General features: G+C 43.8%; 1 protein-coding gene and 1 pseudogene across 1 annotated transcript in view; one reads left to right on the plus strand and one right to left on the minus strand.

The window, feature by feature from the left end:
- The window catches only part of STON2 (stonin 2), an 84,828-nt gene that overhangs the window by 25,215 nt on the left and 36,490 nt on the right, over positions 1-23,123 (minus strand). The window lies entirely within an intron of this gene.
- Positions 2,939-3,485, plus strand: LOC147690025 (transmembrane emp24 domain-containing protein 7 pseudogene; annotated as a pseudogene).

Genomic DNA, 23,123 nt, shown 5'->3' on the forward strand with positions numbered 1-23,123 from the left:
TCCTTTCTCTACACAGAGAGCATGACTTGCTGATGTAAAGAATTCGAAGGGGTACAATAAACATAGACGCTACCCCGCTTGAAAGATATAGCAATAAGGTAGCTATTAATAGTGATCAATTAATTATCTCTTTGGTAAAAAAGAAAAGTATATGACACTATATGTTTTAATTGCAGAATAAGAATTTATTTTAAAGAACTACGGATATCGCCCATTGACAAAAGCGATTCACTGAACTACCAAGTAGGTAGGTACAATAACATTCAGCTTTAGGGGATAAAAGAACCCTCTACAGTCTCAGGGAAGATGCAGGGTCCACAGATAGAAATAGTGGACACGGCACTCCCTCCAGCCAATAAAAACCCAATTAATATGGGGGTTTCTCCTGTTTCTAAGAGACAACCTTTAGAGGTGTCAATCATGCAATAATGGGTGTACATTAAAGGGATACCACACAAGGTAACACCGTAACAGGTTGCAAGATTTTCAAATATCCTAGATATTGTAATATGTCCATGATGTAAGGAGATCGCCCCTTAGAATGTATGTGTCTCCCAGACCATTGAATTAATGTTTTTTTAGAACCAACAACTTTGTTTGAGAAATAGTTGACTTTAATATGCTCATGTAAATGAAACTAATAGATCATATGTGAATGACACAGGGAATACTGCACCATGTTTGTAAGAAAATGTTGTTTAATCATGTTTTTAACAAATGCCAGTTTGCATTATAAACAGAAAGTAACTGTAAACTTTGTATTTTTTTAATTCTATAGTGATTTTAAATTTGAAAATCTTTGTCCTGAAGAAGGTGAAAAACCACATCACCGAAACGCCGCGTCGACACTTTTTCATGGTTTTTTTATCTTTTAATTTGAAATTATGATGATTGAATAAATGTGATAGACTTTGTTTTTAAATCTACATGGTCAGTAACTTGATCAAATAAAGAAATTGTTTTTAACCAAACTCTCCTGTGTACATGCATATTGCTATTAGCATAGTGGTGCGTAAAAAACTATGAATATACTCTGTTACATTGTTTAGGTCTGAGGGGAAATAGATAAGGAAAAACCTTTTTTTTAAAAAAAAAATTGTTACACAAAACTGTTGGATTTGTAAATTTGTCAATCTTGATGCAACTCTGGTTACAACATACGGTTTATCCTTGATATGGGTGGTAAATAGTTTTGTGAGGGGCCTACACCCCTATAACATTTAAGAAAAGGGAACTGTTGTTTTTCTTAGAGTGCCTAATAACCCTATCCCTTTTCTCTGAAAGGGTTTCTCCTTCATATTTTTACAATTGTCCTTGTAGCAGGACATCAGTCCTTCTTCCTAGCAGAGTATCCACAGGTCCAGAAGTATACTGAAGAGGTGGTGTGTGAGGTCCATTTTTTAAAACCTGGTGCCCTGGTTCTCGAAGGAGCGAAAAACCTGTAGACAGTGGCTTTAAAGTGCAAGGGATTCCCTGCCTCCCCTGTCCTGCCTCCCAGCTGGCTGAAGTGACCATTCAGGGTCGTTAGGCCCTTTGCGTGAAGACAGGACACAGCCTATTCAGGTGTAAGTGAGGGCGTGTCCAGCTCCTCCCTCTCATCCTGACACACCTAAGCTGCCATTGTGTGTGGCTGTCTAGGAGGAATACACAAAGCCCAACTGCCAACTACACCCAGTCATGTGACCAATAACAGGCTGCAGGCACCAAATGGCTAAGGCAAGAAAACACCAACTTTCTCAAAGTGGCATTTTCAGAATTGTAATTTATAATCCGAATTCATCATAAATTAGGATTTTAAATTAGGATTCCTGAGACACAAAACATGAACTGATTACTTATAAAAGGTGATAAGCTATGTTCCCAATAAGCCGCGCAGCTTCTGTAGCCCCGAGCGCGCAGTGCCATGTGTGGAGCGCGCACACACCATACATCCCGCGAGAGTTTTTGCGCCTTTTCGCGCCGCCGCTTTTAAAAGACGGGCGGCGCAAAAAACTGGCATTTCCTGATTGCGGTGGACGGAAGACTTTCCTAATTGCGGTGGACGGAAGACGGCGAAAGTAATCACCTTGAAGTGCCAGGTAAGTTTTACAATCTGGGCACTTGCTTTTGTTGCTTCCCCCAGCAGCGAGACCTGCCGCCGGCGCTTTTTTTTGTTTCAGCTGAAGCGCACGCACTGTATCGTTTTGATTATATGCAACTTTTGCGGACAGGGTGCCAGCCGTGCGTTTGAAGGCACTTCTTGAGAAGTCTTACATGTGGCTCTGAGGAGGAGAACCTTGATTTATTTATTTTTCCCAGTTATATAGCGCAAAATCGACCCGAAGGCATTGGAGCGCTAGCGCTGTACACGAGCAACACCAAAAACAAAAAATAAACACTGTATAATGCATTTCCGTTCCTTGCTCAAACAAGCCGCTGCACAGTGTCATTGCATTTGGTGGCCCACGCTGCAAATTAAATATATTGTGTATGTAGCATTTTGCTCATTACTTTTACAGGTCTTGTCATTTATGACAACATGTACATTATTTAAACCGAAGTCCAGCGGCCGTGATTGGTGACGAGTTAAACAGCGCCGAGCAGGCTGAGGGCTTTTAGCACTCATTACTGGCAGGCATGCAGGAGGACACGGGACAGCGGCCGGGGTTTTGGGGAGGGGGGCACTTTTCCTTACCCCATCAGGCTGGGCTTTTCTCTTCCTGCTAAACTGCCACGTATGGGATCTCATTGCTTCCTGCTATCTCAGCTAGCGCCAAGAAGCCTTTTTTGGCATTCGAGCGCTAGAAGAACACCTAATATAATATATATATATAAAGAAAGTGTGACCAATGACAAAGAATTCAATGAAAAGGAGGCAACGGCAACAAGGAGGGATATATGAGGGAGCGCTTCCGGAAGCCTTCCGTTTTCCGTCTCCCGTCTCATCTGCTGGTATCAGCGCCCGGGGTACCGCTGCAAGGGCTCTTCATATCAATGCATTAAAAGTGGTAACTATGATGCTGTTGAGGATCGCGCCCATGTGGAGATTTGTTTGCTCTTTCCTTCTTTTTCTGGGTTACGCTGTTGCCTCGGAGATCACGTTTGAGCTGCCTAGCCAAGCAGTGTTTCTATGAAATATCGCTCAGGGCACCAAGTGCACTCTGGAGTTTCAGGTGATCACTGGAGGCCACTATGATGTAGACTGCCGTTTGGAGGACACTGATGGCATAGTGCTCTACAAAGAGATGAAGAAGCAGTCTGACAGCTTTACATTTACTGCTTCTAGAAATGGCACATATAAGTTTTGTTTCAGCAATGAGTTTTCCACGTTCACACACAAAACCGTATACTTCGACTTCCAGGTCGGAGAGGATCCTCCCTTGTTTCCAAGTGAAAACAGAGTCACTGCACTTACTCAGATGGAGTCGGCTTGCGTTTCCATTCACGAAGCTCTGAAGTCCGTCATTGACTATCAGACACACTTCCGTTTAAGAGAACTGATTTGATGTGAACAGTAATTGATTGAATCGGTGTAACGTTCATACCGCAACTGGATTTATTTACTAAGTTTTTTTTCTCTAGCTTCTCCATTCTCCCCCAACTCCCATCTGCTGTAAGAAATTGCTTATTTTGCCTATTTCTGTACAGCCCATTTCACACTCTAACCTCAGCAAATGCATCTTTTGCAAATAGTATAATGTCATTGCAACAGTTGGATTCCAGAACAGTAATTGATGTAGTAAAGAAGGGGGTACAACAGTGGCTGTCTGCTATGCAGAACACTTGGGTTTAAGGGTATTTTAGCTAGACAGTCGCTGGTGTTCCATTGAGAGATACTATTAATAGGAAAAGTAAAACATTATCTATACTTTGGCTGATCGGGTCACACTTCTGATGCAAATAATAAAAATAATAAAATTACATTTCCAGGGAGTCTTATTTGCATTCTATTACCTACTGCTAACAGTTAAAAACACGATGTGCTTAAGGATCAAGGTACATCTAGAGTTCCAATCTAAAATGGTTGATAAAATTAACAGTTTTCAACTTAAATGTAAATATGTAGAATTCTGTTTCTTTTAGATGGGGCCTGATCTTTAAACCAAAACAAAACCACTTGGACTATAGCTGGTCCTAATTTGCACTGTATTGTCTCCCACTTCTCTTATGCAGCCCTTATTCAGATGATTGGCTGTAGAGTGGCCAACGTGCCACGTGCACACTTCACTGACAAATTGACCTTTGCTCAACATGCCACCATTATGATGCAATAATACTCAATAGCTCCCCTTTCAAACGGAAACCTAGGGTGAAAGAGGTGCGATATAAATTTGGCCTTGATACATACAAAGTAAATACAGCCTAGTTTTTTGTCCACAGTTGGTGCACTGGCACAAGGCAACTTGGGTATAGAATCATATTGAACATCACATGGGCTATTCCAGACAAACACCAGGGCTTAAGTCATGTGCTGACTCGCACCATTAAATATAGATAAATAGCAGGCAATGCTACTGAGCACACTGTTCTTGCTCAAAGCAAATAATTGAATAAGTTGGCTTTTGTAAATGACAGAGAGAGGGATGGACATGAAAAAGGAGACAGTAGGAGTGAGAAGTGGGAGAGACAGGGTCAAAGAGTGTAGAGACAAGACACGGGAAGAGCAGTTGAAACAGAAGGTGAGGGGGTAGCAGGATGAGAAGGAGAGACAATGTTGAGATGAACAGAGGTGACAGAAAACAGACCGGACAAGTAACAGAGTGGCGTGAGAAGAGGAGAGAGTCGGAGGAGACACAGACACACAGACAGACACACAGACAGACACACAGACAGACAGACACACAGACAGACACACAGACAGACACACACACAGACACACACACACAGACACACGCACACAGACAGACAGACAGACACAGACAGACAGACACAGACAGACAGACACACACACACACACACACCCACAGACAGCCCGAGAGGGCCGACCAAACAGTCATTGGGCACTTTGGTGTGGGCAAACCACTCCTCCCCTGATCGGAGAGCAGCCCAGCCCACCCACCAGCCGCAAAGCAGCAGGACACATCAGGAAGCATAAAATGATAATAACTTAAAAGTTATTATCATATTATGTTTCTTTCCTTTACACTGCTTAAAAGCAGAGGGGGATGCTCCACTGCCATAGAGGAGGAGCAGCCCCTGATCAGTACAACAAGAACCAAGAACACCACATTCAAGGATCCTTTCAATCAGGATATAAAGCTCATCAGAGCACCAAACTCCAGCCCAATCAAAATTGTGGGTGACTCCTTGGAGCTCGTTTTACACATCACAGAAGGTGTAACACATAATGCAGATTTGTAGACCAGTTTAACGTAATGAATGCTAATAATCAAGCACATGGGCACATGCCTATTTGCCTAAACTGGAATCCCTGGTAACTATTTGGTTGTTTTTCCTATTGGAGTATCTGGCCAGTCCCATTCATTGTTTGTAACTAGTAGAGCCTTTGCTAACCATCTTGTTTTAAATTTCAGGTTTGCAGTCTGTAAGGTATTTGGATTTGAATGGTCAGGCGTGAGTACCCACAAAGACAAGGTAATTCTGTTTATGTTCCACATTTGATTTTGGGGGGTGCTGGGTAAATAGATTCACAATCTGCACCCAATTTCTTTTGCAGGTTTGGGAGACCGTGCTACAAATACAGTTGTACAGGCAGACGTGAGTAGAGGCAGAAGAAACAGGTAAGAGTTAAACTGTGGTGCAGCTTGTACATTGTAGTTTAACAACATACCTTACCTATGTTTTCTTCCATTGCAGGTTCTGCAGACAGTACCCCACACATTTGAACGGGCATACGTGAGTACAAGCACAACAGGTAATTATTTGGTAGAGTTAAATTGTGGTGCAGCTTGTACATTGTAGCTTAACAACATACCTTACCTATGTTTTCTTCCGTTGCAGGTTCCGCAGACAGTACCCCACACATTTGAACGGCCATACGTGAGTACAAGCCCAACAGGTATTTGTTTGGTCGAGTTAAACTGTGGTGCTTCTTGAACATTGTAGTATAACAACATACCTTACCTTTGTTTTCTTCCGTTGCAGGTTTCGCAGACAGTACCCCACACATTTGAACGGGCATACTTGAGGACAAGCAGAACAGGTAATTGTTTGGTAGAGTTCCCTTATGGTGCACATGGCATATTGCTGTATCACAAATTCACAATGTGCTGATATAATCTTTACTTCTATTGTAGGCTCTACGGACAGTGCTACATTTAAGTTTGGCAGGGCAGGACAGTGAACAGAAAAATCCAGGTAATTGCACTCTACGTTTTGCCGGCAAAGCCTCAGTACTATGTGAAACATTGCAATCATGAGCATAGGCATCAACTTTAGCCATGTTCCTTTATTTTGCAGGCTTTGTGGCGTAGCAGGCTAAACCCAGTTCTCACAAATATGTTCAAGCGCAAAGCTGTACCTTCTGCAGAGTGCGATGCTTCACCACAAAGGAAGAAATGTTGCCTTGTATTCAAGGAAGAGTGGATGAAAGAAATTGTGGAGGCTGAGACACAGAAATCAGGAAGCAAGGTTCGCGTCCAACTTGGGGAACTTTTTCAATACAGTCCAGACGTGGGTTTGATTTGCAAAACATGTGCCGAAGCCAAGATTGTTGGGGACTTTTCTACAGGGAAGAAATGGAGTGATGGCTGGAAACTGGATTACCTGAAACGCCATCTAATTAGCAAAGTTCATGAGTCTGCCATTGTGATATTGAGAAACAGAATTGCTGCTGCCAGGTTTGGTTTTCGAGTGCGGGCAATGCTGACAGAAACTGCCACTGACAAAGCAAATAGAATAGAAGTAGTTGAACGACAAAGATCCCTGCCTGATGAAATAAAGATTCTCATCAACAACGTGTTGCTGGCAGTCAAGATGAACACTTCAATGTTATCTGTACAAGACATCCATGACCACCTAGCTTTGTATGTGCAGATACCAGACAGCTGGCGGAGCAAGAACTATGCCTTTGAGTTCCTTGAGGCCATCAATAGTGTGATACACTGTGAAGGTATGGCAGAACTTCGTAACGCTTTATATCACACACTGATAATTGACGAGAGCACAGACATTTCTGTTACAAAAATGCTCATCCTGTACTTCAAGTTCCGACCTGTAACCTCAACAGAGCACAAAACACTGTTTGGGGGCATAGTGAAGCTGACTAATTGTAATGCTGAGGCTAAAACTATTGCTGTGAAAGAATTCTACACTGCCAATGAACTGGACCTCATGAAAATGGTCAATGATTAAAGAGATGGATACATTATTGAGGACTGTCTACACTTTGTTCTCCAGATATCCTGCAAGGAAGTCCAAGCTGGATGAAATGGCATTGGTCACTGATTGTGAAGTGGTCTCTTTTCGACCATTGAATGAAGTCCGGTGGCTTTCACGGCATTTTGCAGTTGGTGCACTAATTCGGAATTACAAGGTTGTTCTTAAGTACTTTGAGCATGAGAAAGTTGAAGAAACTGATCCAGTTGCTAAATATTGTTACAAAAAGCTATCTGACTCAAACTACCATATTTCCCTTGCAGTACTTAATGATATTCTGAGTGAATTTGCATCTTTGTGCAAACTGTTCCAAAAAAGTTCTTTGACTACTGTAGAAGCTGTACAGTATGCATGAGCAAAGATTGACCAAATTAAAGAACAGTATTTGGGGGACACTGTCTTTTGGAGCAGCAATGTAAAAGATCTGATGGTGTTGTACAAGGAAAGGCAAGAGTTTGACAGTGGGCCTATTTTGTCTTTTGTTTCCCTTCTTTGTGAGCACATGCAAAAAAGGTTCCCTGAAGATGAACTGAAAGAATGGGCAAGTTTTGAAATCCAGGCAATAGCAACACAATCCCATTTTGATTTTGGGACTGAAAATATACAAAGACTTGTTAAAAAGTATAAGAATATCTTGGTCCTGGGTGATTGTGAAACACCAGAAGATGTTGTACGACAATACAGAGACTATAAATATGTGGTGGCAGAGCATGTAAAGGGTGGGTTATTTACCACCTTTCAAGACATGGTGAATTTCACTGTACGCAATGCTGCTCAGTATAGTGTGGTGTCTCAGCTTGTTGATGTCTGCGCAACATTTCAAGCTTCTAGTGCTGATTGTGAAAGAGGATTCAGCCTCATGAATACTATCAAGAGCAAAGCGAGGAATAGACTAGAGCAGAAGCATTTGGATATGCTGATGAGGACAAAAGCCTACCTCCTGTATGGGAAAGTTCACCTTGATAGAGTTTATCAGCACTGGAAAAATGGCAAGGATCGCCGTGAGAAGCAACCCTGTCACCCATCTAGAGATGCCACTTGACATGTTTGAACGGCCCTCTCCCACAGTCCATGTTTGCCTGGATGTCAGAGTTTTACACACTATGTGTGGCGGGATAGCCCAACATTACTCAGTAGTTTTCACTTCAAATTGTAAATATGTTATGTAATTTTTGTAACCTATTGTGTATATGTGATATTTTATAGGCTCTCGACACTTCCCCACCCAATGAACAGTGCTCCAGTTAAGAATATTTAGTAAAATCTTATGATGGTACCGTGGTTGGAGTCTTGTGCTTTTCTAACCATTAAGTGTACTTGCCTGTGTAACCAGTTCATGTTATGGCATGTATTTCCAATTTGCAAACCGGCCTTATAACCCTTAAAGTGGCGCTATATGTGTGAAAATGCACCATCTTTTCACTTTTTTAAGTAAACGTTTGGGGTGACATTTGGCGCTGCGCGCGCGGTCTGGCTCCTAGCGCACATAGCCATGGTTGCAGCGCACAGAGACCCTCCACTGCCGCATACAGAGGAAAAAAATTAGAGGGAACATTGGTGATAAGGCACTCCAATGTCATCCTATGGAAGAGATAGGCCGTTTAGTTGTGGAAAACTAATTTAAGAGTTTTTCACTGCCAGGACATGAAAACTTAAATGTACATGACCAACCTTTTAATTACATAGCACCCCGCCATATGGTCTACCTAGGGCCTACCACCGGGGTGACCTATGGGAAATAAAAGAGGAGTCTAAAGTTTGGCAAGAGGGTTTCAATGCTAAGCAGACATGGCCAGTTTAATTCTGGATTCATGGTTGGAATTATAGGTCAGGGACATGTTTTAAAGGGCTAATTAAGTGGGTGTCACAATATTTGCTGCAGGCCCACTAGTAGCATTCAATTTATAGGCCCTGTGTATATGGTATACCATTTTATAAGGGACTTATAAGTAAATAAATATGCCAATCAGTTCAAAACCAATCAAACAATGCTTAGAGGAGACAGCACAAGCACTTTAGCACTGGTTAGAGTCCTAAGGCCAGCAAAACAAACTTAGCTAAAAGGAAGAGGAGGAAGGCAAAGACGTTTGGGGGTGACTACAAAACGTGACAGGTCCAACACAGAGTGATGGACATTGAAAAGTATGGAGCTACCTAATAGCATCAGGTATGGCACGATAAACAGATTGCCACAGTATGTACGTATTTTTTATATATTTATATTTAGGAGAACATCATATCATGTATGTAGTCTAAACTTTTAGGGATACATTTTTGGGATATAACAACCACACAAAAGGTGGTGGGAGGAATGCTTGCAATTTGTTTAACTACTAGCAATTGCTTGGGATAGCATCCCAACCCATCGTTCTTTTGCTCACTATGCCATCTCAGTTTCGACATGGCCACATGCAAATCAGTCTTGACTGAACTGCCAAGCCAGGTCCTCCCTGAACCGGGACACAAGCAACCCAGGACACAGTGAGCATTAGACCCACGCCTGGGCATACCCATGCCACTTAGGGCGGCACATGAAACTCACAAAAGGTGAAAGGAGGAATGCTTGCAATCTGTTTAACGACTGGCAATTGCTCAGGGTAGCATCCCAAACCACTGTTCTTTTTCACACCATGCCACCTCAGTTTGGACCAAGCCATATGCAAATTAGTCTTGACCCTGCTCCTCAGGGGAACAGTCCAGTCCGATCTGCCAAACAAGGTCCTCCCTGAACTGGAACACAAGCAACCCAGGACAGGTATCATCCTAGTTATGGATTCATCAGCTGGGTACAGCTTGGTTCCAGCCAAACAGTGAGCATGAGATCCACGTCTGGGCATACCCATACAGCAAGTGCTGGTATGTGAAACTCACAAACGGTGACTGGAGGAATGCTTACAATTTGTCTAACCACTGGCAATTGATCGGGGTAGCACCCAACCCATCGTTCTGGGATATTTATAAACGCTACTAATTTTACAAACATTAGAGATTTTACATTCTAGGAAGTCCCATAGGCTAGACAGGTTAGCGTTTTAATACTCAAGGGATTGCCACAGGATAATTTTACTTCATATCAGTGATTGCATATGCTTAAGATTGCCATGAAATGCAGATATTTGTAAACAGGAGAGGGGCCAATACCTGGGAGTGAAAAATCATCACACTGGGCGTGTGTCTGTAAATCATGAAGGCAGTGTAGCATAAAGACACAGATGGTACAATGTTGATCATTCACACATGCCTGCCAAAGATATCCATATTGAACGCATGAGTACAGTAAAAAAAAATGAACATGTAACAGATGGCTACCAAACTACTAACAAGATTTCATAAAGCAGAGATGCATTCTAATATCACATTTCAATTTGCAAACTTAAAAAATGTGAAATGCATGAATAATTGTTTTCAAAGGAAAGAGCTTAGCTGCCATATCAAGCAACAGTAAGTACCATTTCTATGAATGTTTTTCAAAAAGCTGTGTGCCGTACAAGTAAGTAGTTATAAATCTTTCACATGCCCTTCTCCAGTTTGTGCTATCACATTCCCTGTGTCTTTGATGTCACAAAATTCAGTGTTCATACCTACTGTCGGAAATGTCCCTTTTACGGTGCCTTCTACCAACCTTTTTGCTCTTGTCCCTCCTTGTTTTCCGTTGAACGATGTGCTAGCCTTAGGACTTTGAGCGCTTTTGACACTTCCATTCAGTGCCAAAGCGGTATGCTTGTCATATACATACTGGTGATTGGTTTTTACAAGATTAGCTGGTTTGAGTTAGCTGCAAGACCACTGTCTATGAGTAAGACATATACCTAGGGCATGTAATTCAAATGCTCCTCCGTCGGCCTGCAGCACTGGTTGTGTCACCCACTGAAGTAGCTCTTCAAATATACCAGAGGTTTCCCACAGTGGGACCTGTGTGTAAAAGTTACTGTAACTCGGCTCGGCATTTAAAAAGCTACTTGTCAATGTTCTACATGTCTCTCGCCACATGAGTATTCCCTAGGGGCAGGGTGTGGTGTCAGGAAGAAGTAGGGCACATGCAGGGGTGCACTACATGTACTAGTAGTGAATGATAAAGGATAGTGTGTTCGGTACAGTAGGGCCTGCTTCTCACATTGCACTGAAATAAGGGATCTGTGGAAAGGCTATATTTCCTACAAAAGGTTGTGTGTCCTATGTACAGAAGAGTGGCAGTATAGTGTTTGATATCGATGAGTTGGAAATGGCAAATCCTCTCCGGTAATGAGAGTAGATTCAACCTTACTATGGGGGAAATACCACTTTGGCAAAGTGTGCATTTCTGTGTTCGTGGCTGTGTGCCTGTCAGCCTGTCAGCCAGTCTCCAATCCACATCTGGGTGCTGGGGGGACAGCTACATCTGTGCATTCCTTATAAAACACCATAAACTAGGGGCTCAAGAGAAACTGCCGACCTCTGACTCAGAGGGGGCCTTCCTGGGATGGATACGTGGAGGTGGAATTGGCACCTGCATTCCAAGGGGCAGGGTCTAAAGATACTGATCAAGTGTTCCGGGGTAGAATGGCAGACAGGACAAACTTTAGGGAGGGCCTGTACAGTTCAAAGGTGGCCTTTTGAACTGAGCTCATCTTCAAAGGCCATTGTGGGTATAACTATTGGGGCTCTATCCTCAGGAGTGAGAGACACTTTTGGTATTGGAACCATACTACACTTGTTCAATACTGGGACAACAACAAGAGGAACTATTGAGGCAGAAGGGACTGCAACTGGATTATCCACACACTTGTGGTGGCCTGGGGCTTGTTGTGCTCCAGGAAGGGGACTATCACTTGGTGCATTTTGCCTGGAAGTTGCTGACCAGCAGCTAATTGCCAACGGTCCTGGCCTGGGTTCCGAAGCACACTCCAAGGAACAGTTGGCTGGCCTCCCGTCCACAAGATCCTAGGGACATAATAAAGGATCTCCATGTTGCCAGAAGATTGTAAGGACCATGCAGGGTATGGTGGAAACGGGTGGAAGTGATCGTCATTTGGGAGAAAGACCGTCCTAACGGATGTACGTCATTACGACGCACACTTTTACAACGCGTTCCATTACAACGCGGTCGTAACAACGAAAGTCGTTACAACGACTTGCGTTGGGGGGGGCGCAAATTAAAACATTTTAATTTACTATTCCAACACCAGTCCCCGTGGATAGTAGGGAAGGTGTTGGGATAGTAAATTAAATGATTTACTATCCTTGAGCGCCCCCCAGCGCAATTTGTTGTAACAACTTTCGTTGTTATGACCGCGTCGTAATGGAACGGCGTTGTAATGGTTGCGTTGTAAACGTCGCATACCGTCCTAACATATGCCTTAATCACAATGTGCAGAGGAGTGTGCTCAAAAAATATGAACGGCCCACATGGCGTGCTGGAACTTGAGGAGTTTGAGGAGTGTGGGTGAAGTTTGCCAAGTCCGATGGACCCATGCTTTCAACCAGAAACCTGTACTAGCTTGCACTCCTTAGCGCGTGGTGTCTGAGGAGTGTTGGGGAATGTTTGTCCACTGGACCTGAACAGAAAGCCTAGTCTGTCTCCAACCTCCGGATCAGAAGGAGTACAGTGCCTGACCTCGCAGCTTCCATACGATGCGGCTGGCTCCCTCTCCCTAGACCTACACCACAAGGTACTCTGTTGTGGAGAATATTTGGATTGGACTTGGGGGGGTCTCTTTGTGCCTCGTGGGTACCCACAGCTGACTACCTGGAGCAACTGCAGCTTGCACCTCCACCAGAGAGAATACACTTCTCCAATTGTGAAGTGTGCCAGCTTCTGCTGTCACCGTGTTTTGACTACGGGGGATAGTGATCCCACACTCCTGAAGGTGCCGCGGGTTGCCTGAAGCCCTAATCTTGGTATACGAAACCCAGCAACTTTTTCCTTCCACTTTAGGTAGTCCCGATAATCTAATCAAAGTGTCACCAGTGAGGGCAACGTGTATCACTGCCTGGTGAATTTGAGTTACAGAGGGGCCAGGTCACGAAGCGTAATCAGAACATGTGATTTCTTGACCATTGCAACTGTATGTGGTATGCAATATTGGGAATGCCATGTTTTATGAATACTTATGAATAGTGCGTTAATGTATTCTGCTGCTAATGGGAGAGTTCTACATTGCATATGACTGTAAAGTATATATCTAATGTGTATGTAGTGTTGAATTCAATGTGTGTGTAATACAAAGAAAAGTGTTTTATACATACAGTGTTGAGTCTTTTTGTAGCCTATGCATTGTCTTGCACTTTGCACTCTAGCCCTGAGGATAGGCATGATTGATCTGTGCCAAGCTACCGAAGGGTGAGCACAGGTTGTCGGACAAGTGTATCATACTCATGCTGTCTCGGATGGGGGACTCTGTCTGGCTTCGATGCGTCCCAGCCAGGCAGAAACCACCTGGTCTAACACCTACACTAGAACATTTGAGAAATGGCATTAACAACATGATGTAAACCACACTTGCTGTTTTAATGCCTTTACTACACATATATATAAATCAATGTGGACTAGCTAGTTTTAGGGGGAGATTTTTAAATGACTCAGGTACGTCAGCCAATAATAGATAAGGAAAAAGCACTGTTTTCCTTATAAAGCCCTCACCCACCGACCTAGTCGGTGGCATGCTTCATCATCGGGCCCACCACAGTGGCACCGAATGTGTGCTACAACACCAGGTGACTGCGGAGCTGGTATGTTGCTGAGTGTGCAGTGAAGGGGTGAGATAAGTGAAGATTAAAATGCTATACAAGAGGTCCCAGCACCCGAGGGTTAACAATATTTAATAAACTGGGCCTCTGTTAGCAGGTTAAAAAGGCAAGAGGACGTTAAAGGAGTGTTATGATGACCTCCGGCGTCCAGTGTGGTCTACATGTTTCAGCCAGTGCCTTTTAATTCTAAGCTGGCTTTCCTCAGGACCAAAGAAAAATGTGATAAGGTGCAAAATTATAATAAACTTAACTTAAGTGTGTGTCTGATTTTGACTATGTGTTGCGCACGCTAAGGCGCTATAACTGTTAGAGGGGGATTCCCTCAAGCTTTTTCTGTTATTTCTCAGTAAAAAGCCTCATGGGTCGCCTGGCAGAGAAAGAGACCGAGTAGTTCGGTCTGGTTCCTCCTTGGACCTATTCGTCCGTCTGCGGCGCCCGATTTACTACACATATGCCTTTACAACAATTTCCATTGTAAAGGGAATAAAGGCATATGCATGGTAAAGGCAGTCAGCTGTCTAGCACTGGAGAGATTTGGCATGATGGGAGATGCTGGATATTTTCTGCAGACGCCCAAAGGAAGGAACGGCTGCTTGGTGAGTAGTTTTTTAAGATTTTTAGGTTGGGTTGGGCTTGGGGCCGGGTTTTAGGGCTCTGGGTGGGGTGGGGGGGGGGGGGGGGGGGGGTGAGGATATTTTTCAAGGCTGGGTTTTAGGGCTCAGGGTAGGAGGTCGGGGTAGTTTTTTGCGCTCGGGTTTGGTTAGCTTTGAGGACAGGGTGCTGGATTTTAAGGCTCAGGGTGGAGATCGGGATTGGTTTTTACAGCTGGAGACAATTTTTAGGGTTCAGGACGAGGGGCTGGGTGTTTATAGGGCTGGGGTCGGGTAGGCTTTAGGACTGGGGCCAGTTTTAGGGCTCAGTGTATGGAGGCTTTAGTGTTTTCAGGGCTGGGGTAGGGATAATTGTAAGTGTTGGGGCCGGGTTTTAGGGCCCCTGACCGTGGGGGTGAGATGTAGCCTTTACCACTCATTTAAATATGCCAATCATGCCTTTAAAACAAAACTTGTTGTAAAGACATGCGTGGTAAAGATGCAGTCGTGGTTATGACGCGTTGTTAATGCATGCAGAGTAATTGCATACGTTGTTCCATTATACAACCAACACATTTAAACGCCATTAGCAAAATACAGAGTTCTTTCTTTACCTCTTTTTTTAGAAGTAACAGACTTCACTAAAGCTACCCCTTTTTACACCACTGACAAGGTGAATTCAGACAATGTAGTCACCCACACTCTCACCGCTAACTTCAATGAGCCTCGATTCAGGCATGCTAAAAATAACTGCCGAAGAACATCTCACAAGAGACAACAACATCCATCCATTATTGGCCTAGTAGATTTTTTGGGGGGGGACTTTAAAACGTTTTTCAAGAGGTGTACAACACAAACTGTATCGCCTCATGATGCCTCCTTACCACAAGGACACATTAAGGAACATGCAGAATCGTGAGACTTGCAGAAGAAAGAGAACATCTACAGAAACAGCAATAGAGAAAAAATAAAATAGCTTTGCTACATTCCGTTCCAGTGAGGCCCTGGCTTGGTAGTTTGGTCTGGACTGTTCCCATGAGGCACTGGGTCAAGACGGATTTGCATATGGCTGGGTCTAAACTGGGGTGGAATGAGCAAAAGAACAATGGATTTAACCCAGAACTCTTGACTGGGGGTGAATGTATGATTTATTCAGCATTCCGTCCATCATTTGTTTGCGTAGCACATTCAATAACGTCAGCAGTAGTTTCACATGAGTACGGAGTACCTTCTACAACTCTGGTGCCAGGAAAGTGGGTCCATGTGAACTAGGATTTAAGAGACCAAAAAGGCACCTGCTCACTGGATGTGAGATCGCGACCCTCTGAGTAAAGGTTGATTTTGTTTTCTTTCACTAGTGGGGAAAGAGCCATGAATGCTCTTGAAAGATGGTTCTTTTCCATGAAGTCCTCTCAGTCCTTGTAAAATTGATACATATTTGCTGATGACCGGACCAGAACAGCAGCAACATTGTGAGTATATTGTGATTGATCTACTTGTAGACCGACATCCCAGATACAGACTGCTGGCATAGTCTAGTTTGTAGCCCCTACAATGACTTTTTATATTTCCTATCAATTTAGAAACTTCCTGATGTGGAAGAAAGATTCCTGGAAAACGTTCCAGACTGAACACTGTCCAAGTCACAGATGCTTTGACATTGAGAAGTTATGGCGTAAATTTAGAAGGGTTTTCATGCATGATTTAAGTAAATGTAGTGGGCACATTAAAAGTACTACACAAAGGTGAATAACTATGGTTCACCCATCAGGTCGCTTTTCTCAGCCAAACTTGGGAACCACTCCTGAAATGGACTAATGCGAAAAGAAATCTCTCATTTGTCATTATGAGATTGAAAGAGAAAGCATCTTACTATGAGACCTAAAGACTGTGAGTGTGACTGCATTTAACAGATGCAGTATGAGGATGCGGATCCCATCAAAAAGGCAAATTATCTCAAGGATTTGCATATCCTTTCCAATGAATGAAAAAATCAGATACCCTGAGTTACAGCGACATTTTTCTTATTCTCATTATTGCCCTGGCTGATCTCAACTCTCTTACAGTAATATATGTGACAACCCAAGATGGAGACAATCCTGTCTCGCTCTTGGCCTGGGTCAACCACGATAATTGTCATTGGGCCTTCAGGGACCTTATTTGAGGCACGCTTATTCTCATCATTGCCGTAGTGTCCATCATGGGAGACATATTTATTCTCATCCATAAGCTAGCAGGCCTCATTGGATACTTGCATGTACTCATCAGTGATCTAGTGACTTCAGTAGAGGTGCGATTATTGTGACTTTAATATGGGAATACCTGCTCATTGTCATTGGTAGAGGCACATACTAGAGGCAAGCTTATTCCTATACTTGTCCTAGGAACCTTACTGTAGAAACGTCTTTTCTGACACTTGACATAGGGCACCTCAATGGAGATGAACATGTCCTCATCCTTTGCTTTGCAGTGCATTCTTATGCTCATTCTGGATGTAGTAAACCTTAAAGGAGGTGATCTTGTTCTCATTATTGGTTTAGTAGATCTCCTTTGGAGGACACCTATTTCAACAACACCTTATAAAATCTCATTAGTGACAGACGTATTTTCTTCATCTCTAGTAGACCACACATTAGCCATGATTATTCTTATTTGAAGAAGGAAGGCTTAGAAAAACAAGCATTGGCAAAGCCAATGGGTCTTGCTTATGCAGGAGCTATTGACTTTAGAAATGTGTTTTAGCCATGTTGTACACCAGCGCAACTGCTGTTCAGCATGGTTAAACATTATTGGCATGGAGGAGAGTGGAGTGGCATCAAGTGGCCTAAAGTAGAGCAAAGTGGCGTAGAACCGAGTGGCATAGAGTGAAGTGGCATAGAGCAAAGTGGCATAGAGCAAAGTGACACAGAGCAAAGTTGCGCAGAGCGAAGCGGTGCAGAATGGAGTGGAGTGGAGTGGACTAACGTTGAGTGGGGTGGCATAAACTGTAGGGGAGTAAAGTGGCTGAGAGTGGGGCATAGTAGAGTGGGGCAGGGTAGAATAGTGTATAGTAGAGTGTCGTGGAGTAGAGATGTTGTACAGTGGAGGGCCATCGAGTGGAGTAGCATATCAGAATGGAGCTAAGTGCCACCGAATAGAGTGCAGTAGAGTGTCGTAGAGTGGAGTACCACAGAGTAGAGTCATACAGTATAGTAGATTAGAGGGTCGTAGAGTGGAGTGTCTTAGAGGACAGTGCCATAGAGTAGAGTGGAGTGTCATCGAGCGGAGTGTCATCGAGTGGAGTAGAATACAGTGGCATAGTGTAGAGAGGGGTAGAGTAGAGTGGCGTGGAGTAAAGTGTCATAAAATGGAGTGCCGTAAAGTGTTGTGGAGTAGAGTTATTTTTGAGTGGAGTGGCACGGAGTGGAGTGGCTTAACTGCTTGTGTGACTCAAAGTCTGAGCCTGGGATTGTTTCTTACAGAGCTGCCATTCTAACACTGAATTACAGCTCCCTTGAGAGGTTTTTAGTTTTCTGTCTCAATTTAAGGTGTTGTCGTGAGTTCCCTATAGGGTCCTCTGCAGTTCTCCGCTAGGTAACCAAATTGTAGGCTGTATGCCGCTTCTGCTTTGCACACGTTACAAAGTAATCCTTTTATTTTTTGTGGCCGGTCACTAACACATTCTAACACCAAGACATTATAGCGAGACCCGGCTGCTGTTTTCTAGCATGGCACTTCTTATCATATAATCCGAGAATTGCCATTTTGAAAATAGAGAGGAGGATTTCTAGCAGAGGAAAGGTCCGGGATGAGCTTCTCCAGCTCTGCGCAATCTGAGGTGCAGACAGCGAACAGCAAATGCCAGGTTTGGGGCCTGGCTAATCCCAGAGATCACTAACATATATCACTGTCCTGAAGTTAGGCTTAGGCAAAATATATCATTTGCCATGATAGGGCTTTTCATTATGTACAGTTTATTGCTAATGCTAATTACTCTGCTCAGTTACTTATGTTTTCTAATTGCAGCACAGTTGCTACATGATAGAGCACAATAGTCTCAATAAATATTGTAAACTTTCCTCGTGTCCTTCATTTGTTTATTATTGACATGCATGAGTGAGAGAACGAAAGATGATGACCTGTTACTTAGGTTCCCCTCGGGGACTAGAGCGTAGGAGCGACCCATGCTGCCTAGAGTGCAGGAGCGGCCCATGCAGGTAAGAGCTGTGGGGCCGGGTTGGGGGGTTCGACAGATGACCACGAGGGAAAATTAAATAAAGAAATAATTTTACATCGCTGTCTGTCGTACCCTCCCCCCAAACGTGGCCCCACTGCCCTATCACGCCCACCTGTACGAACCGCAACTGAAAGAGTGTTGTGTTCTGGGGAGCCAACATACCACTCACTCTGGGAAGGTTAGGAGGGCAGGTAAGGCACTATGAGCTAAGTCAGGAATTTGGGCCCATAGGTTCTGATGTAGAAGGGTGGCTCAGTCCCCACATACTGACGTTCTGTGATCCCAGTTGTGAGGAATTGGCATTTAGTGATCCTACGTCATGTGGGTGGTTTTGTGCACGTTCGACTTCATTTAGCTGATAAGCTTTAAGCATACTGTGAATAGTTGGCCTGTATTTATAGGGTGAAAATTGAAACAACATGCCTTTTATTCAGTGTTAGCTGAAAACCAGGAGTGACTGAGGCAGGAGCGTCCCGTGCAGGAAAGAGCGGCAGGCGGTGGGGCCGTGTTGGGGGGCTTCGACAGACGCCCACAAGGGAAAATTAAATAAATAAATAATTTTCCCTCATCGTCGTCTGTCGGATTCTGCATGGACTATTCAGATCTGAGGTTTTACGGTATGCGGCGGAGTCATTAATTAAGTGTAAACAGGGCACTATGCCATCACAATGCACAAAAGTAAACAGGACATATAAAAGCCAAAAGATGGCCAGGCAAACAAGCCAATACTAGCTGAGCAATGTGTTTTGGAGCTCAGAATCCGCTTTTGTAGAAAGATAAAACATTCATAAAGCAGTTGTTGAAAAAACGTATATCACTATTTCACGGTATTTAAGGACAATGGTATTTGTTAAGGACAAGGTAAAACCCTGCATTTATTTTACAGCTTTGCATTCCAGAGAGCTCACGCAATGTGCATAGAGCACACGAACAGCTGAGCCAGAATTTGCAAGTCTTAACAGAACCGTCCACAAGGCAAGCGTCTATAATCAAAAGACAGCACCCTGCGACACTTAACTCCTCCTGTGCTCATGACGAGGTCAGTTCGTTATGAGCCACGGCGCTCCGGTGCTCATGACGAGCTGAGCTCGTCATGACCGCGCCCGTTAAATGGAACGCTCGCATGCTGGGCTGATTCCCCTGCTGTGCTGAGCGTTCCATTGGAATGGGCGTGGTCATGAGGAGCTCAGCTCGTTATGAGCACCTGAGCGCCGTGGCTCATGACGAGCTGACCTCGTCATGAGCACCGGGGCGCTGTACGCGCCCCTCAGTACAGCGGGGGCAAACAGCCTCACAGTGAAGGGGTTAAAAAACAATTTTTGGCAAATGTGTTTTTAGACCTGCTTTAAAAAAATAAAAACAAGCATTTGCAATGCAATCGGTGAAAGCTAGATCTCTTGGCGTTGAAATTGACAATGGTTTTTTGTACGCAGTGGAGTGATGATATCAGCATAGCACTATTGCCATTCATATGACCTTGCAGCGCTAGAGAACCAGAAAAGTGAGAAATAGGTTATGAAGGAGAGGAGACAAGAGTAATATGCTGGCTGATAAAAGTCATAACATCCTGGAAAAGGTAAATGTGTAAGATTAAGAAAAGCAAGTGAAATTTAAGCAGGAAAAACATGGTTACCTTAATGCTTTTACACTTATTATTCAGAAATCAATGAGTGTTTTTGCCTGAATAGTTAAGGACATGACTAGAGGGTCCGGAAGTGACCCCTTTAAATGTCCATTTTGATATCCTTACACAAAAAAGGAGTATGGCTACAAAGACCACATCCCTGAACACAGAGCAGCGGTACACATTTTATAAACAATAAATAAGGAAAACAGCTGATAAGGATCACATTAAAAATGTTTTCCACTCTACGCATAAACCAGGTATTGCAATAGCTCCAAGAATGGTGCACTTCCCCACTCGGGGAATACAATGTTGTTCAAATAAGATGAGAAAACAAAAGTAGCGCTTCACTGGCAAACTGTAAAGTGGCGCTAATGTGTGTGGTTGCGAGTAAAACCAATCTGGCCACTTTGAGACCACTGTGTCTTTCTTTATTTGGTTGTTTTTTAATTTCTCATATCATGAGCCTTTTTTTCTCTCCATCCTGAGGCTGCACTTTGGGATAGAAAATGTCAGAAAAAGACGACATTTGTAGCCAAAGTGTTTCTTTCTTTTTTGGATCCATTTCACAAGGGAACAAATAAAGGAAAGGAGAGCCATTTGTTAATGTCATGTTTTTCAGTAGGGGAGGAGGAGCGAGACAGAGACAGAAAGTGAGGGAAGAAGAGGAAGAAATAGAGGGAGAGAGAAAGGGGGGCAGGTGCCAGCAGCAGAGAAGGAGACCTGAACACTGTAGGGAGGTGGGCAGTGTGATAGGAGTGTGGTGGGGGGGAGGGTTCATCATATTCAGAGGGGGGCCCCTACACTGGTGAGGCAGATAAATCCATGCAATCGGTTGGATATATTAAGAGTGGACGAAAGATGAGCTGGGGAGCAAACCTAATGCTCTTGGTTTAGCACGGAATCACATTACCATTCAAAACATAAAGCACGGCATCCGTGAAGCTGGTACCGTGCTGAAAAACGAACTGAGGAGTAAGCATGGGCGGAAAATCCGTTTCGCTCGCGGATTTTGCGGATTTTCGGGAAATTCGCAATCCGCGAGATTCGCGAATCTCCCGCAAAATCCGCAAATCCGCGAGCAGCGGATTTTGCTCGCACTGCTCGCACTGTTCGCGTGAGTTCGCGGCTTCCCAGTACAACTTCGCGCCCCGCGAATAAGTGCTAAAACTGAAACTACTTACCAGGTTCAAAAGTTCAGGCTCATCATTAGTAGCCATTTCCTGTAGTGCTTCCTGAGGGGCCCCTCCAGAGTTCAGTTGCCAGTTGCAACTATTATGTGACCCTGCTCTGAACCTCAGAATAGTTACACATATGCCACAAAGGTCCTGAATTACAGCTAAGGGAGACAAGCAGGAGCCAGGCTGGAAGTTAAAATCCATTAATCAGCCCCTAATTCATTATTGTCAGTTGGGGCAGGGCAGGTGTTGTAACTAATTTTGCAACAATGAAAGCACTTAGCAAGTGCAAAAGATCACTAATCAGGAAGCACTAAGGAAGCAGGTGCCAGCTAAAAAAATATTCTGTGACACATTAATCAGCCCCAAATTAATTCAGGTCACTTGAGGCAGGGAAGGTGTGCTTTGCTTTGCCGAAAATAATGTACACTGGACAACCAGAGGGTGTGGTGATGAAACAGAGGGTGGCATGGGTGGGCCAGAGGGTGGCATGAGTAGTCAGAGAGTGGCAGTGGTGGCAGAGAGTGGCAGTGATGAAGAAGAGTGTCCCAAACAGGCTGGACACGTAGAAACAACAAGTTCGCAAAACTTGCGACCCGACAGGTAAGTTCGCAAATTGCGAAATTGTAAAAACCCTCGCGAACTGGCAGGAACACGGGCGAACACAAAAAAAAAAAAATCCGCAAATTCGCGGGAATTCGCGGATTTTGCGGATTGCGAGTTCGCAAATCCGCAAAATTCGCGAACGCGAGATTCGCAAAATTCGCCCATGCTTACTGAGGAGCAAGTCTAATGCTGTCAGCTAAGTACAAAATTGCATTACTGTCCATAACATGAAGCGTGGCATGTGTGAAGCAGGCACCGTGCTGAAACATGAGCCTAGGGAAAGCAAAAAAAAAAAAGAGTGCCCAGGAAGGAACATACATAAAAAAGAGTAAAACCACACGTAACAGGGTCAGTCAGCTGGATGGGTTCGAAACACCAAAAAGCAGGACTAATTAAGCATATTCACCAAACAAAAGCAGGCATTTAGGAACAGGACTAAGAAGAGCCAATAGAAAAGATGGGAGGTGCTTTGAGCACATATTCTGGATACAGCATGACTCACAGAGCAGCGCATGCACAGCCTAGGCTAGACCTAAACAGTGAAGGTAATGTCTTGAAAAGAGCAGTGAAGCACTACTGATCTATAACAATCAGAAATAGGGAACAGTTAAGAAAAAATCACCACAGTTACAGCGGTCTTTGATTTTTTACATTTGTAAGCCCTGAAACTCCCAGAGGCCTAAAGGAGCAACACACATGAAGCAGCTTCACTAAGTGTGCTGCTTTCTCCAGCCCCTATGTCACAAAAGTAAAGCACTGACAAAAGTACTGCTGGGATGGTGCTGCACTCCAGAAAGAGATCTTTGGATGCAATTATGTACAGAATATTGTCAGCTTTCACTCTGATCTGCTGAAGTGTAGGGTAA

This window comes from Lissotriton vulgaris, chromosome 9 (genome assembly GCF_964263255.1).
Source record: "Lissotriton vulgaris chromosome 9, aLisVul1.2, whole genome shotgun sequence".
NCBI lineage: Eukaryota > Metazoa > Chordata > Amphibia > Caudata > Salamandridae > Lissotriton > Lissotriton vulgaris.